The sequence below is a fragment of the Balearica regulorum genome, chromosome 1 (genome assembly GCF_011004875.1).
Source record: "Balearica regulorum gibbericeps isolate bBalReg1 chromosome 1, bBalReg1.pri, whole genome shotgun sequence".
Lineage (NCBI taxonomy): Eukaryota > Metazoa > Chordata > Aves > Gruiformes > Gruidae > Balearica > Balearica regulorum.
Window position 1 is genome coordinate 145,975,458 of NC_046184.1, and position 14,392 is coordinate 145,989,849.

A 14,392-nucleotide genomic window follows, 5' to 3' on the forward strand; every position below is an offset into this window, starting at 1 on the left:
ACACACATATGTGCTTATAACGTGTGTGTGCACATATGTTAATACACGAGCGTATGTGCCTGCATGTGGATATGCACACTCGTGTACGTCTCCATAGATATGTTTATGTGTATGTCCCCCCGGTATGTATGCATTTGCATATGTATGTGTGCACGTTGACAGGCACGTGTACGTGCGTGTATGTCTACACTTATACATGTGCGCGTGGGCGCGCACCCCCGACGGCCCCGCGCACTGCCGCGCGCCCCCCTCTCCCACCCCGCCCTGGGCTCGCCCCCGGGGCTTGAGTATGCGCATGCGCGGCTCCGAGCTAAGCTCCGCCCCACCGGCGCGTCACCAACCCGCGCGCCGGGCTGACCGCCGCTCCATAGGGAAGGAGCTCCCGCCCCCCACCCCATCGCCCTGTTGCCCTCTTCCAACATGGCCGCTCCCGCCTCACGCGCGCAAGCACGCAGGCGCCGCCTCGGCTCCCTTCCGCCGGGCGCCCCGACTGAAAAAGGCAGGAAAGAACCGGCCCGGGAACTCTATGGTTTCGCGCGGTGGGTAGCGCGGCGCAGCCGCTTCGTCCTCCCGCCCCCGGCCGCGTTGCACGCCGGGACACAGTGGGTCCTCCTTCCTGTCCCCCCCACCCCACCCCCGCCCGCCGCGAGTCCTCCGAGCTTGCGCCGCGCCGATATCCGCGTTGCTCCCAAGATGGTGGCGCGGGGCTCGGGCTGAGAGTGAGCGAGTCCGTGAGAGGAGGCACACCCGCGGGCCCGGCCCGCCCTCCCGCCCTTGCGCTCCGCGCCGCCGGCCTCGCCAGGCCGCTCGCCTCTCCCTTCCCCGCCCCGCCAGGCCGCGGCCCCGTCTCCTCCGCCCCGGGGCCCCGACGGCTCCACCGGCAGCTACAGCAGCGGCGGCGGCGCCTCCTCCTCGTCTTCGCCTGCGGCCCGGCCCCGAGCGCGGCGCGGCCCCCGCATGAGCCCGGGCGGCGGCGGCGGGAGTGACCGGGAGCAGCAGGCCGCGACGCTCAGGTCGGTAGGCGCTGCGCAGCGCCCGGCCCGGGGGAGGGCCGGGAGGGGGGATGGCGCCCGTCTCACGCCGGCCCTGAAGGGGAGGGGTCCGGGAGGCGGCCCTGCCCGCTTGCCTCCGCCGGAGAGATCCCCCATACCGGGTGGGAGGCACCGGCGGCAGGGGTGCGTGGCCTCAGTGGTCCGTTCCCTCCTCCCCGAGAGGCACATGGGTGCGGGGCCGCCCCGTCTCTCCCCAGAAGCGGGAAGGCCTGGCGGCTGGGTGACTCCGAGCTTCAGCCGTCCCCCGGGGAGCCCGGGCTTGCTGGGCGACCTTGCGTGAACCCAGCCTGCCCCTGCCTCGGCTTCCCGGCTCGGCCGAACGGCGGTGCCCGTTCCGCTGGGCTGCTGTGGGCATGGGGTGCCTCGGTGCCTTCGGCATGGCCGGCTGTGGCAGTCGGGGAGGTGCGGGTGTGCAAAGTACTGTGAGGGTGCGTAACTGGTGTGCAAGGCCTGCCTAACAAAGTAGGTATGCTCACTTGCTCGTGTTACCTTCTAACTAGTCTGAAGAGTTGGATCTGCTAACCTGTGAACAGGCTGCTTCGCTGGTAAACGCGGTCTGTCACTCCTGATTGCAGAACTTGCTGGGTTTCCATTTTTAAGTATACCTGCAGTATTTCTTTTAAAGGAACTGTATGGGTTGTTATGGTTCACAGTTGATTTGTAAATCAGTATCTAAGATGATGGAATATGGTCATTCTGAAGTTACTACTGCTTAGGAAATAAGACATGTTCCATAACTCTCTTAAGTGGCTAGAACCTGTAATCTATAGACTTGTAGTTATGCTTTTTTTTCCCTCCAGTTAATGGAAGTGCTTGTTTCTGTTTCCTTCTGTGTAAGCAATGCTCTAATTCTGAGACAAAGCCTGCGTCTTGCACATCACTTCAGGGATGGTCCTCTGTGTCTATGGAAACTTCCGTACCTCAGTAGGAGTCAGTGCAAACCTGAGGCTCTGCGAGAATCAGATTGTCAGATTAGTTTTACCATGCCTCTTGCACGTCTACCAAAAAGTTCCTCAGTACGAAATTGTACCTCATGTTAGCTTTGATTTCCTAAGGAAGTAAGACTTACATGATTGTATTGTCAGTTTATCTTTTTCTTTTTTTTTTTTTTTTTTTTTTTCCTGGTTTGAGAGAGATCTAAAAGATAAGATTAAGTTCCTCATTCATGCAAATAGCATCCCTTTAGAGATTCCCGGCTAGGGGAGAAGCTACACTTAAAGTTTAACTGCACTGTTAGACATTTATGATTGGGTGGGAGAATAATTGTGATGGGGAGAGGTACCTCTTGATAAGAATGAAAACTACTGGAAAATGGGCTTTACAGTTTTCACAAACTGCTTGGTTTGGGTGGTGGCACTGAATACTCTGTGCCCTTTCTTTCATCTTGGAAACAGTTAAAGGTTTTTAAATTTGAAAATACTGTGAAACCTCAGAGTTTAGTGAGTGTATTGAATTGAAAATATGTGCGTTACCAAATTGCTATAGATATTCAGTAGTTCGTGCTCACATACATTTGTCTTTTAAAACAGATGCAGTTTGCAGTGTTTATTACTTGTCTTCATAACAGTAATGTTCTGTCAATTCAGTACAGACAAACCTTGGAAGAAAAGCTAGACCACTACTTAGGTTTACAGGGCCGAAAAACACCTTTAATTGAGATTATTTCCCTGCAATATTACAGATACTTCATCTGTCTTGTAGAGTGGGATGGAAGGTATTCATAATTGTTTGCTATTTAATGTAATATCTTTCATACTGGAATTAACAAGTTCTTTTTCTGTTTACCAGAATTGTTTGCTATTTCTCCTCACTGGATTATCCTGAGTATCTCCCAAGAATTTAGAAATAAAAGCACTAAGATAGATGGCACAATAAATGGCTTGATTTGTTTGGGGGTTTTTAGAGGTATGATTGTGTGACTGTGTTTAAAAAAAAAAAGTGACTGAAGGAAAGGCAGGCTTGAAAAAGCAGAGGTGTTTAACTTTTTCACAGCAGTCGGTTTCAAAGCCTAGATCTCTCAGCCCAGGTCCTCTTCAAAACTCTTAACACTGTGTGGATTTGATTCTTACTTTTAATAGGAAACAAAACTTCCAGTCTTTTTTAAATTACTGCTACTGCTTAAAGACATATGCATATGATGATTCTTTTGTGAGTGGAATTTAAAACTGTGTGTATTTGTTAAATACATCTAGGTTTGTTCTCAGCTTGTTAGAGTCCTTGTTAGAACACCTTGAATTTGTCCCTGCTCTAATCGACTTGAGAAAATGAAAACAAGTTCTCTTTATTTTTGTTTAACTTCACTTTTTGTAGGAGAAAACCTGCTTCAGAAATCTGGAATGATGCATACCTCGATGTAAAATCATGCTTATTTCATTACCAATATGTGCTTTGTTGACATGTTCTTCACTAGTTCTCTGTGAATTCACAGCTTCTCCTTAACTAAATATGTAATTGGGGGGGGGGGCAGGGCGGGAATATCTTTAAGTCAAGTTTCAATAGTCATAGACATGTTTAATTGTGAACATGTTTAAGCATGTAACATTTTGTGTAAATAATTAGTGTAGTGCATGATATAACACTTATCATGGAACAAATTTAGTGTTTACATTTTTGTAAATATGCATCATCTTAGTTTTTGCTATGTAGGAAAGATTTTATTTTTTTTCCCCCTGCTACTTTTGGTTTCAGTTTACTTAGTGAATGTCCAGAGAGAATTCATCTTTCTTTAAACGCAGGAAACGTCTTTCTTCCTCCCCACACCAGTGTATTTGTACACTTGAAGGCAAAAGCCACTAATTCTTAAAAATAGAGCATGCAATTGAGGGACACAAGGAAAGAATCCCTAAAGTATGTAGGCATATATCTTGTTTCCAGTGTCAATCTTGATTTCTGGTACTGTGGGCCAGATCTTTGCTTCACTTTAGTTAATGAAGTGATATTGATTTTTAAACAAAGGAGGTATGTTTTACACTTTTTTTGAAGCATTCAGTATATTTAAGGTAGTTACACATTTTATAGAGAAGCAGTGTTGAAAGGTTTTCTGTCGTTAATCAAATTTTGATTTGTACATGGAAGCATACATGGGTAATACATTTGCTTTCAAGATCTGTAACAAATAATTTAGAATACTATATTTAGTTTTTTAAAAAAAAATAATCTTCTTCCCTCCCAGGAGAGCGCTGTAAGCTTTGCTAAATAGCTGGTTCCCAGAGACAAAAGCAATGAGCAAATCACATGTTTGAAGTTACTTTTGCCACCTTAAATACTTTGACCTTAACATGTACTGCATTAACTTCCTGTATTTACAGGCAGTGCCTGACAGCCTCATAAGGCTGTATCACCCATGAATGAAAGTTTGGGGAAAAAGCTAGTTCATCTGAATAGTAATGTGTGTCATGTATCTGGTTGGTTAGCAGAAAGTCAGCAAATACAGTGTAACGGTAATGTTTTGTAATGAAGCAATGCTTCAGTAACTATACCAGCTGGTAAGACATTTTTACAGGAAAATAACCTCGTAGAAGAAATATAAAAAAGATAAAATCAAATAATGTTGAGATCCAGGACTCATGCTAGGCAATGTAACGTGAACAAATAGCACTTTAAATTGCTGTATTTTTTAATAGTTCCACCTTATAAGTTCTGTCACTCCTAGCCACAATGACAAAATAACTTGCTGGTTTCAGAATTACACTATAAATTAAATATTGCCATGGCGTTCTGTCTCACAAATACTCTTATGAACGAATCTCTTAAAGGAAGCATTAACTACTTCTTACTTTTAATAGGTTGAGCCTGCTTCCCTGTATTATGCACACTGCTGAATGGAGGAAGGGGGCAGAAGTCAGTCTTTACCGATACTCTTTCCGTTACCATCCTGCATGGTTCTTTACCCATGTTTTGCAGGGTGGTGAAGAATTAGGAGAAGCTGCAGTTATTCAGCTGAGTGGAACTAAATGGGTGGCTTCCCTCTGGACCCTCACTTCACTGTCTTAGGTAAGAGGGGTGACCTGCTTCTTTTGAAGCAACTTGCATTTCCTTAGAACAGAGGTACATGTGTTTTTAGAGGAACTGCTAGTTATCAAAGCAGAGATTTGGACTCTTGGTTTGTGTTTTTTGGTTTTTGTAATCTGGTGTCTTGAAAAGGATATTCAGCATATGTACCTGTTCAAGAGCTTTCATCAGAAAGCATTAGTGTTTGCACCCATCCAAATAGCTTTGAAAACATGCTCGATGTTCACGTGCTTGTCTTACGTAGTATATCAATAAGTGAGACTGTACCAGAGGTGAATTACAGCGGTGATGTTTTAGCATTACACAATGATGTACCGGTTGGCTGCTTGATATTGAGGGTGCTAATTTTTTATGTTCAATCCTTGTGTGACATAGTTTCAAAGCTGTGGCCTAAGTAACTAAACACCACAAATTTTAAGTGTCTCAGACTGTAAGGTACAGTATCTCAGTTTGAAACCCAATGGAAATTTTGGCTTGGCAGGCCTTGCACCAACTGGTGGGATCACAAGCACGAAATTATGGAACTCGTATTTGGGTTTGGTGGTTGTTGCATAATTGCCTGGCAGTGATTAGTCCACATGGATTGCTTTTCATTCTGATGTCCTGTGAGGGCGATGGCAGGACTTCTACTGTCTTGACCAAGCTTGAATAATAGAGGTGAAGCTAGTTCTTCATCTCTCCTTCATAGAGGAGACCACACTCTTACTCCCTTTGGTGGACCCCTTTTTGGACTTGTTGATAGTTCCTTGATAATTGTCACACCAAAGAAATTGGTAACATGAGGAAATTAGAATGACAGACACCTCGTCTCTCTTACCTTTAGGAGCTGCGTGCAGGGTGGCACAAGAGCTATCTGTAACACGTTGCCAAGCTTGTGCTGTGCTGAGAGATGCAAGACTTGTCCAGGCAGCCAGTCTCTGGCACTACTTGTGTACTCCTGCTCTGGTATGCTCTGTGCGACCCAGGCTGGAGCAGCTGCACTTCAGCAGGCTTGTAGTGTTAGAGGGTGATGGAGTGGCTCTTAAAGGAGCTGAGCTTCTACAACGGGCTGCGGGTCAAAATATTTCAGGAAATGCTACCATAGTTGTAGATGAGTTTTGCTTTTGCATTATGGTTAGTAATGTGTTTGAACTGATTAATGCTTAAAATATTTTTATTTTTACAGTACAATATTTTTCATTTTCTTAAAAGGTATCAAACACTTTTACAAAGTTAGATAATACCGAAGAGGTCTATCACTACTTCAGAATTTCTATTCCCAATATGATGTTTTCCGTCTTTCTTATTTGTATAGCCATATTCAGATAATGGTTACTTTTTATTTCATAGTGAAATCTCATGTCCAAAGTCTTGGTGATGAATATTGTGGTTTAATATGTGTGTGTACCCTATTTTATTTTTAGAAAGTCCAAGGTATATTAGCATACACTGGCTGCAGTAGCAGCACCTAGAGGTGTTTCAGCTGTTGTAGCAATATTTGTCTATTGTGGGCCATAGAAATACACGCTTATATTCCACAGAATCTGCAAGTCCCATGAGAATTCAAGGACATAGGAGCTCTTAAGTGTATGTATCACTTCTGTGAAATACTGGGATTTCTTGGTTGCAAATGTTGAGCCCTTTACATTGCAAGGTGGTGATAAATACTGTTTGCATGGTTCTTATGACTTGAATATCTTATTGAAAGAAGGATGTTTGTGAATACTTGAGAGTTTTTATTTGGCTAACGTTGTTGTATTAAGAATGCCAGTCATGGAAGAAAATTATTCTCATTTGAACTTACATATTTGAAACTGTGTGAGAGAATCTATAATACTAGGTAAAATACCTACCCTTTTCTTTAGGATAATGCTTTCAGAATTTTTTCTTCTGCTCCTGTCTTGTGACAGTTATTGCAAAAAAAAAAAAAAAAAAAGGAAAACTTAATTTAAGCACCTGACAGAGGTGACTTCATGATGTCTTTTATCACGCCAGACATGAGTTGCAAAGTATTTTTTGTAATCTATAATTCATTTCTTAAATATTTTGCAGTTCTATACTCTACAGTTTGGTTAATTCAGCAGTTTACAGTCTCTGTTAATATAATTTAGCGTGCCGTAAAGTCTCTTTTTCTTATTGAAAATTGTAAAAAAGCAACTCTTTTGGCTCTATTCATGTGACAGATAAAGATTTCTTTATGTTGAGTAGAAGCAATAGTGTTAGCCACGCAAATGGTAAATGTGATTAAAAGCATCTTTTTTTAGGCAGATGTGGCTTAATGCTAATTAATAAGTATACCAAAGGTGAATGTTGAAGCACATCTGAATTAATGAAATTATTTTCTTAGACAAGCATTATAAATTCCATGTTTCATTTTGTTGATCATGTAGCCTTTGCACAATTTTTTTTAGTAGACTGCTGAACTCTTGCTCTGCCTTGGTGGTAGCTGCTAGGGGGAGATTGAGGATGGAGAACTGGAAGTGCAGGTGCTTCAGTTTTTTGTACTGTTGAAGTTATGTATCTAGCAGCGGAAGAGCAAATGTTATTGATCAAATCCTCTGTCTCCATCTCCTTTACTGTGGTCTTGTTTCTTCTGTGAATTGTACTGTCTTAAGCTACATAGCTTCAGTTATGTTGGGAACCTTTTTCTTTTCCGCTGTTGCTGGGCAATAGTCATAAGGCCCCTGATAGATGTATTTGTGATACTTCTTCATGCTGTACTTTGCTGTGTTTGTGCTCTGTGCAGACCAAAAGTTGGTGCTTTTGTACCTTAGAGGAGAATGGGTGAATTTTATACAGATGCTATTGTGTGTACATGAACAAATATATACATTGGAGTATATAAGCTGGAAGTTCCGTGATAAAGGTGTGAAAATATTGGTCATATTTGTCAGAATACTTTTAACTGGGTTTGCCTAATGGTGTTACTGTGAATTATTCTTCAATAGAATATAAGGTAGGTATTCTGGATTTCTGCTGTTGGTATGGAGTGGCAGTGCCACCTCCAAACAGGAAAATCATCAGTTACTGTTTCATACTGTTCAGATAAATTTGGTTTTTTGCTTCTGAATGTTAGTAAAGTTTTATTGACACAGTTGCGTAACATTAACTTATCCTAATTGTACATAAATCCACATAATTATCATAATTGTTTGTTGAAATAGCAATCTTGTTTCATGAAACAGGTAGGGTGCCCTATTTAACTTTTTAATTTAAATATAAAAAACTGTGTGCAAACTGTTAGTGCTGTAGAGCATAACTGGCACGACTGTGTCAGTCCAGGATCACACTTTTTCACATCCCTGATACAGAATTGGGCCTTTGGTACTGGATGGGTTCTCTGTTGTTTGACTTCTTTAAGACAAACCTGAATGTACTCTTCAGATATCAGATCAGGGTTTCCTTTGTGGAAGCTCCAATCTATATCAGAGATCAGCCTAAATTAGCTGCATTGGATTTTTTTGTTTGTAATAGAGTTTTAGAACCAAGAAATAAAGTATTAAATCTTCGTGGTACTGAAAATGTGATACTGTGCCAAATGAGTAACTTTCTGGAAAGTAATTACTAGATTTCTTTAGTTATATGCCTGTTTCTGTCACTTTTTTTTTTTCCCCTGAAATTGGTTGTGCTTTTTGTTGAAAATGTTTGGAATATGTTTTAGTCATGAGTCCCATGTTAATTATGGCTTTACTGAAAACGAACAATTTATAGAAAAGCTTATCAAACTCCAGCAGTTTTGTGCGATGTGCAGCCAGGACAAAGATGCAGTTCTGTCTGTGACTTCTTTTGAGTGTTGTTTTTATTTTATTTATTATTATTGTAAATACCAATTTATTTATTTTTTTTAAAAGGAGGGGTGGGGAGGGGGAAGAAGCCTTGCCAGAATCTTCCAGAAGGAGGAAATGGGTATTTTTAATGAACTGGATGAACAGAATTGTAAAACGTTGTTGTATCGCTAGAGAGGAAAGAATAGGGAATGTTGTGTGTATGTGCTTTCTGCTTTTGTAGTTTCCCTACCATACTAAGCATTTTCTGTTGCATTTTTTATGGAAAGTATGATTTAGTTTGGGAAGTCATATGATTGAGTGTTAGGTAGTTCCACAAGGAGTAGGGAGTTGGACCCGATGATCCTTACGGGTCCCTTCCAATTTGAGATATTCTATGATTCTAAGTATAAGTTTCCTCTAATTGCAAACTTGTGACTAATTGAATGGCCATTCTTGAATGTATTGTTTTGAAGTTGTATTGAGCTTCAGATTGGTATGGAGCATAGTGCAAAAACTGAAATGTAATGTTTTGCATTATAGGTGCAAGAACTGTAGAAGTCCATTTTAGAATTTGAAAGAACAAGTTTCTGCAGCTCTGGAAAGATATGGTATGTTTATCTTTTCACGTATCATGTGTATGCTAATAATTATAATAAATAATTATACTTTTGTTCCCTGATTTTAAAAAAAAAGTTGAAAATGGATTCAGGAAGAAACACACGTGTTCATTTTTCCCATATTTTTTTGACTGTAATGTCTGTTACTTAGATATAGTTCTCTAGGAAACGGAGTTATTTGATTTTTCTTGGAGAAAATAAATACTGAAGACACAGCATTGATGAATTCCCTTTTAATTTGTTTTATGAGCTCAGCATCATTTCTTTCTCCATGGATTGGATAAGAATTGGTGCTGTTTCTGAAAGTTGGTGGGTTGGGTTTTTTTTCTTCCTGCTGGGCATATTTATAGTGAGGCGTGTGCAGTTTTTAGGTATAACTTGAAAAATAAGTTCAGAACTACTAGAAAACTTAAGGAAACATCAGTGAAAGTCAAATTTGCATTGGAATGTTAGGAAATATAGAAATGTAACCTTCATTAGCAGTGTTAACATGAGCCCATGGCACGTGGTATTTCTTTTTGTTTAGGCTCTTAAATGTCCAGCCAGCTTAAAAATATGTACATGTATTACAGCAAGGTTGGAACCTTAACTTGTAGTTATTTTAATTTCCATTTTCTAACTTTATTCTGGTGTAGTACTGTGGAGACACCTGGTAGTATGGAATAACTGTGAACCACTCTTCTGTAGTTCTGCAACTTGGTACATACAGAATTTTTGAAACTTCTTGCGTTGCTGCATTCAGAAAAACAATTATTGTTTAAGTTCATTTTTCTACCATATTAGATCTGTTAATGCATATATAAAATTGTATGTAGTTACTTCAACTGCTTCTAAGCCATGTGTGTACTTTTTTTTCTAACCACTTAAAATGTGAGGAAGAACTCAGTAACTGCCGATACAAATTTTGTACACTGTGTGCTTATATCTGATTTTTTTTTTAAGATGCTTAACATAAGAACATATTTAAAGTTTTGAAATCTCAACCTTGCAGAAGGGTCACTGGGTGTCTTTTTTTTCTTTCTTAAGTTCTATTCACAGGAAGCTATAGACAAGAGCTAAAATGATTAATTCTAAGCTGAAACTTCAAATATAGTGTGTGCTAATTAAAAACTGTAAACCTCTTAAAAAGCTACAATGTTACATTATCACAATCCAGATGTTCCTGAGAGAATTGTATAGATTGGTCCTTTACTCTAGCAGGCATCTGGCAGGTAGTGTATATTCATTTTTGCACCCACAGCACCACTGGGACCACCCACTTGCTTCTTGCTCTCCAGTTTCAATACCAGTTGTGTGTATGATGGCTCTTCTTCAAACCGAAGCTATTACTTCTTTATTGCCCTTATTACTGCTGGCTGCTTTTTTCTGAATGTTTAACTGCTTGCCACTGTATGTATGCATAGAATCTTTGTAATGGTATGCACTTCATAAATTGATGAGGAATTTCCCTTTAATCCCCCACAACTTGCAATGAATACTAATGGAACATCAGAAAAGCTGAATGTTATGCTACAGAATTGCATGATTGCTTGATCTTAATATATAAACTGTATATAAACAAATGTGCTGGTGACACTGAAGAACTTGGTGAACAGAAAGGTACTTTACACGGAAGGCTGCATGAAAGATGAGTGGCAAAAGAAAGCAAAATAACAAAGCATAAGGACAGATGGAATAAAAATGTAAATGTTAAAGCTGAAGTGAAGCTGTAAAACTTACCTGTTTGGAAAATAACTTAACTTGATACCTAGCCAGTAAAATGAGAGCTATTAAAAGAAATTTAAATAGATGATTGGATTTCACCTCATGAATGGAAAGCCTGTCCTACATCAGAACTATATCATTTTGGAGGGAGCCTGAAGTAGCAGGCGTAACCGAGATAGAAACAAATGGTTCTGCTGCAAAAAATAAGGAGTGTGTGTATTGGAAGAAAAATCAGCTGTGGTCTAAGTGAAAAATGCAGAAGGTAAAGATAATTTCAGGTCTTTCTCTCTTTTACAAAGGTGAATAAAGTATATCTATGATCTTACTGGAATATCGAACCAAAAACAAATGTTGAAGGGAAAATCTAGTTGTAGAAAATGAGAATAATGCACAGGCCTTTAGCTTTGGGCCGGGGGAAGGAATGGGAGCAAACACTAGACTTTTTTTTGTTACTGGGTGATTTGTGGAGTATTGACATCAAGGCAAGGCAAATATACAGATATTATAGGATGAAGCTTTTGTATAAATCTATAGTAGATCTCTGTGTATTGAGATGCACCAAATTCTACCTTTATTAACCTCAGTAACTTGTTTTTTTACTGAAGTGTAAATTTCAGAATGGCACCAGCTTTAATTTGAAGATAGTAGCAAATTCAGATCCCACCACAAATAATTTATTCAAGTGTTAATTGTCCTCGCTATCCTGCATGGTTATGTTCCTACTCTAATTTGAACTTGTCAACCTTCAGTTTCTACTCATGTGGAGTTTTATATCCTTTCTTTTAATTGGAAGATATTTTCTTATGTATTCTTTCTGTGCTATTAGAGGACTTAGTTACTTCCAGTATCCATTTTGATCAGGTTGATTAACTTTGAACTCTTTCCATTATCTAATCACAAGGCACTTTCTCTTATCTTCATGCTGTCTTTGTGACTTTGGCTACTTCTGGAACACTTTTGAAGAATATTGAATAATTGGAGAACTGGGCTCAAGTTTTTAACATGTCTGAAGTACAGATGTACAGACACCTGTACAGATGAGCAGACACTTTTCCAGGAACCCTTCATAAGTGATATTTGTTGTCGTTGCTGTAATACTGGGAGCATGTGTGTGTTTGCTCATCAGTTGTGACTGCCTTAGTCTCTTTAGGTTGGCATTTTCCAGAGTAGAACCCAATTCTTTTGGTCTTCGATGTAATTTTGTATTTGTTGTTATTAGTTGAAGGGTTTAGTTTACCAGGCAGTGGAAAAAAAAAATCATATAGATGTCTTACTACTGTTCTTTTGCAGCTCCATTAGGATTTATGCAATCAGGTTTTATTAGTGGCTGTTTTATTTTACTTTAGGATTATTGTTAATTTGACCTGCTGTTAGTTGCACGAAGAAAACTTCTGGAATCTTACGTCTTTCCATGTTTTCTGTGTTGGAAGCAGCATGCAGGCAATAAAAGCAATTGATGTTTCCAATCTTATCAAGAAATTAAATCTCAAACATGCCTATTACACTATTCTCTTTTTTTTTCCTGCAAGTGACAGTTAATATTGAACTTAGGGACTTGGTGAATGTTCCACAATTTCCTTCAGGACACTTGAATCAATCTCAAGTTAAAAAAGGCCTGCTTTCCTATTAGTTGTCACTTCCTTTTTTTGAAGTAGTAAGCTAGCTAGAGCAGTTCTGAGGGCATGTTTTGCTGCATAGGTGATGGCTGTCCATTTAATCATGGTACTAAAGTCATTCTGGAAATGTATCAAATTCCTGCTGGGGGTATTCAGAGGGATTCTTCAGAAAACATACCAAAGCTATCTTTAGTGGTGTCTTCTTGAGATGGTTATTTGTAATTAAGCAATGCAAATTCTCGCACTGGAAAGTAAGGAAGATCATAGTACTTCTTTGTACAGGTGAATCACCCCTGTTTTCATTAGATCATCTGTCAAAAAGAGAATTTAAGTGTGGATCGAAGATTACTTGGCTGGATACTTAAATTTTTACAAATGCCACTTCCCAGGGCACCCATCCTTCAATAAGGCCAATAAGAAGTCATGGTTTAAAGAAAAGTGTTCTTCCTCTGAGGGATCTTCTTAGACCTCAGATACTGGGTGTCAGCTGCCAGGTTGCTGTGCTGTCCCAGAAAGTGAATATCAAATAACACGGGGAAAGTAATAAGTATAGGAAATCCATGTAAGTGACAACTTTAAGTGATTTGTAGCTGGAAGTTTTTTGGCTTTAACTTTGACTGCTGACGAATAGGTACTTACATTCTCCATGGCGTGGCTTTAGCTTCTGTTTATTGAAGCTGTGGGCCTCTTCTTGGCTCATGTTTGTGATTCCAGACTTTCAAGATTAAATGAAATATGCAAAGAGAAGATCTCAGGCTATGCAACACAGTTGCTTTTAGCCTCTTTTGATGCATCTGAACTTGATTTCTGACTTCTTGCTCTTTCACTCATTTATTATTTATTTCCTTCCTGGTTTTGAGTTGATAAGAACATTCTTTTCAGAAAATCTCCACTTCTGCCACCTTGGAGAAACGGGTGTTATCTCAAACTACTACATAAACGTTATTTATCCTGTTCCCTCTTGATGAGGGCTATTCCATGCCACACAAGATTCTTTAGATATATATGGTTTGAAGGCCTGGATCTTGTGTATTGTCTTTCTAATTATAATAGGGGTTGTTGTAGTCCTGGTTGAATCTACCCCTTGTAAATAGTTACTAGGCAGATGCAGATGTGTCTGTACTGGAGCCTGCCCAGTCACAAAGAGCTTAGCAGCCATCTCAGATTTCTCGGACATACTCCACAGGCACAAACTTCATGTGATACCTTCAGCTGCTCTGTATGTCTGTGAAAGCCTAAACTAAGCCATGCTAATCATGACAGTGAAGACCAGAGAAATCTGTTTGAGTAATAAGAATAAATATCTGCTTTGGGGCTGCTGTTCCTACCTTCTAAAAGGTAAGTTACATCCAGAGGATTCTTTTGTAAAGGAATTCCTGTGACAGAAAAGCAGTTGATTTAGGTTAGTTTCCTATTCTTCATAATGCCCTTTCCCAAGATTTTAGTCTGTTCATCAGTGTGATTTCCCTTCCCTGATCAAGTAGTGTTCTTTAACTCTCTTACCAGTGGGGCTGTGTTTTCTGCCTTGTTTAGATCCAGCGGTCAAAATGTCATTTGTTCAAACTAGATTCAGAATAAGGAATCTCTGATGGCAGTGTCCTTCACCACCTACCCCATGTTTCAGCATGCTGGTCTCTTTGCCAGCA

General features: G+C 40.2%; 1 protein-coding gene across 6 annotated transcripts in view; it reads left to right on the top strand.

Moving 5' to 3' along the window:
• Window positions 1–421: 421 nt before the first annotated feature.
• Window positions 422–14,392, top strand: part of UBE3A (ubiquitin protein ligase E3A) — a 55,038-nt gene continuing 41,067 nt past the window's right edge. For 2 of the 6 annotated variants that reach the window (XM_075737600.1, XM_075737616.1), the window contains exons 1-3: window positions 624–1,013; window positions 4,956–5,045; window positions 9,350–9,417. The gene's annotated coding sequence lies outside the window, so the exon portion shown is untranslated. Of the gene's footprint in view, window positions 540–594; window positions 1,014–4,955; window positions 5,046–9,349; window positions 9,418–14,392 lie in introns of those variants that run through there. The other 4 variants (XM_075737608.1, XM_075737624.1, XM_075737591.1 and 1 more) reach the window with 3 other exon arrangements.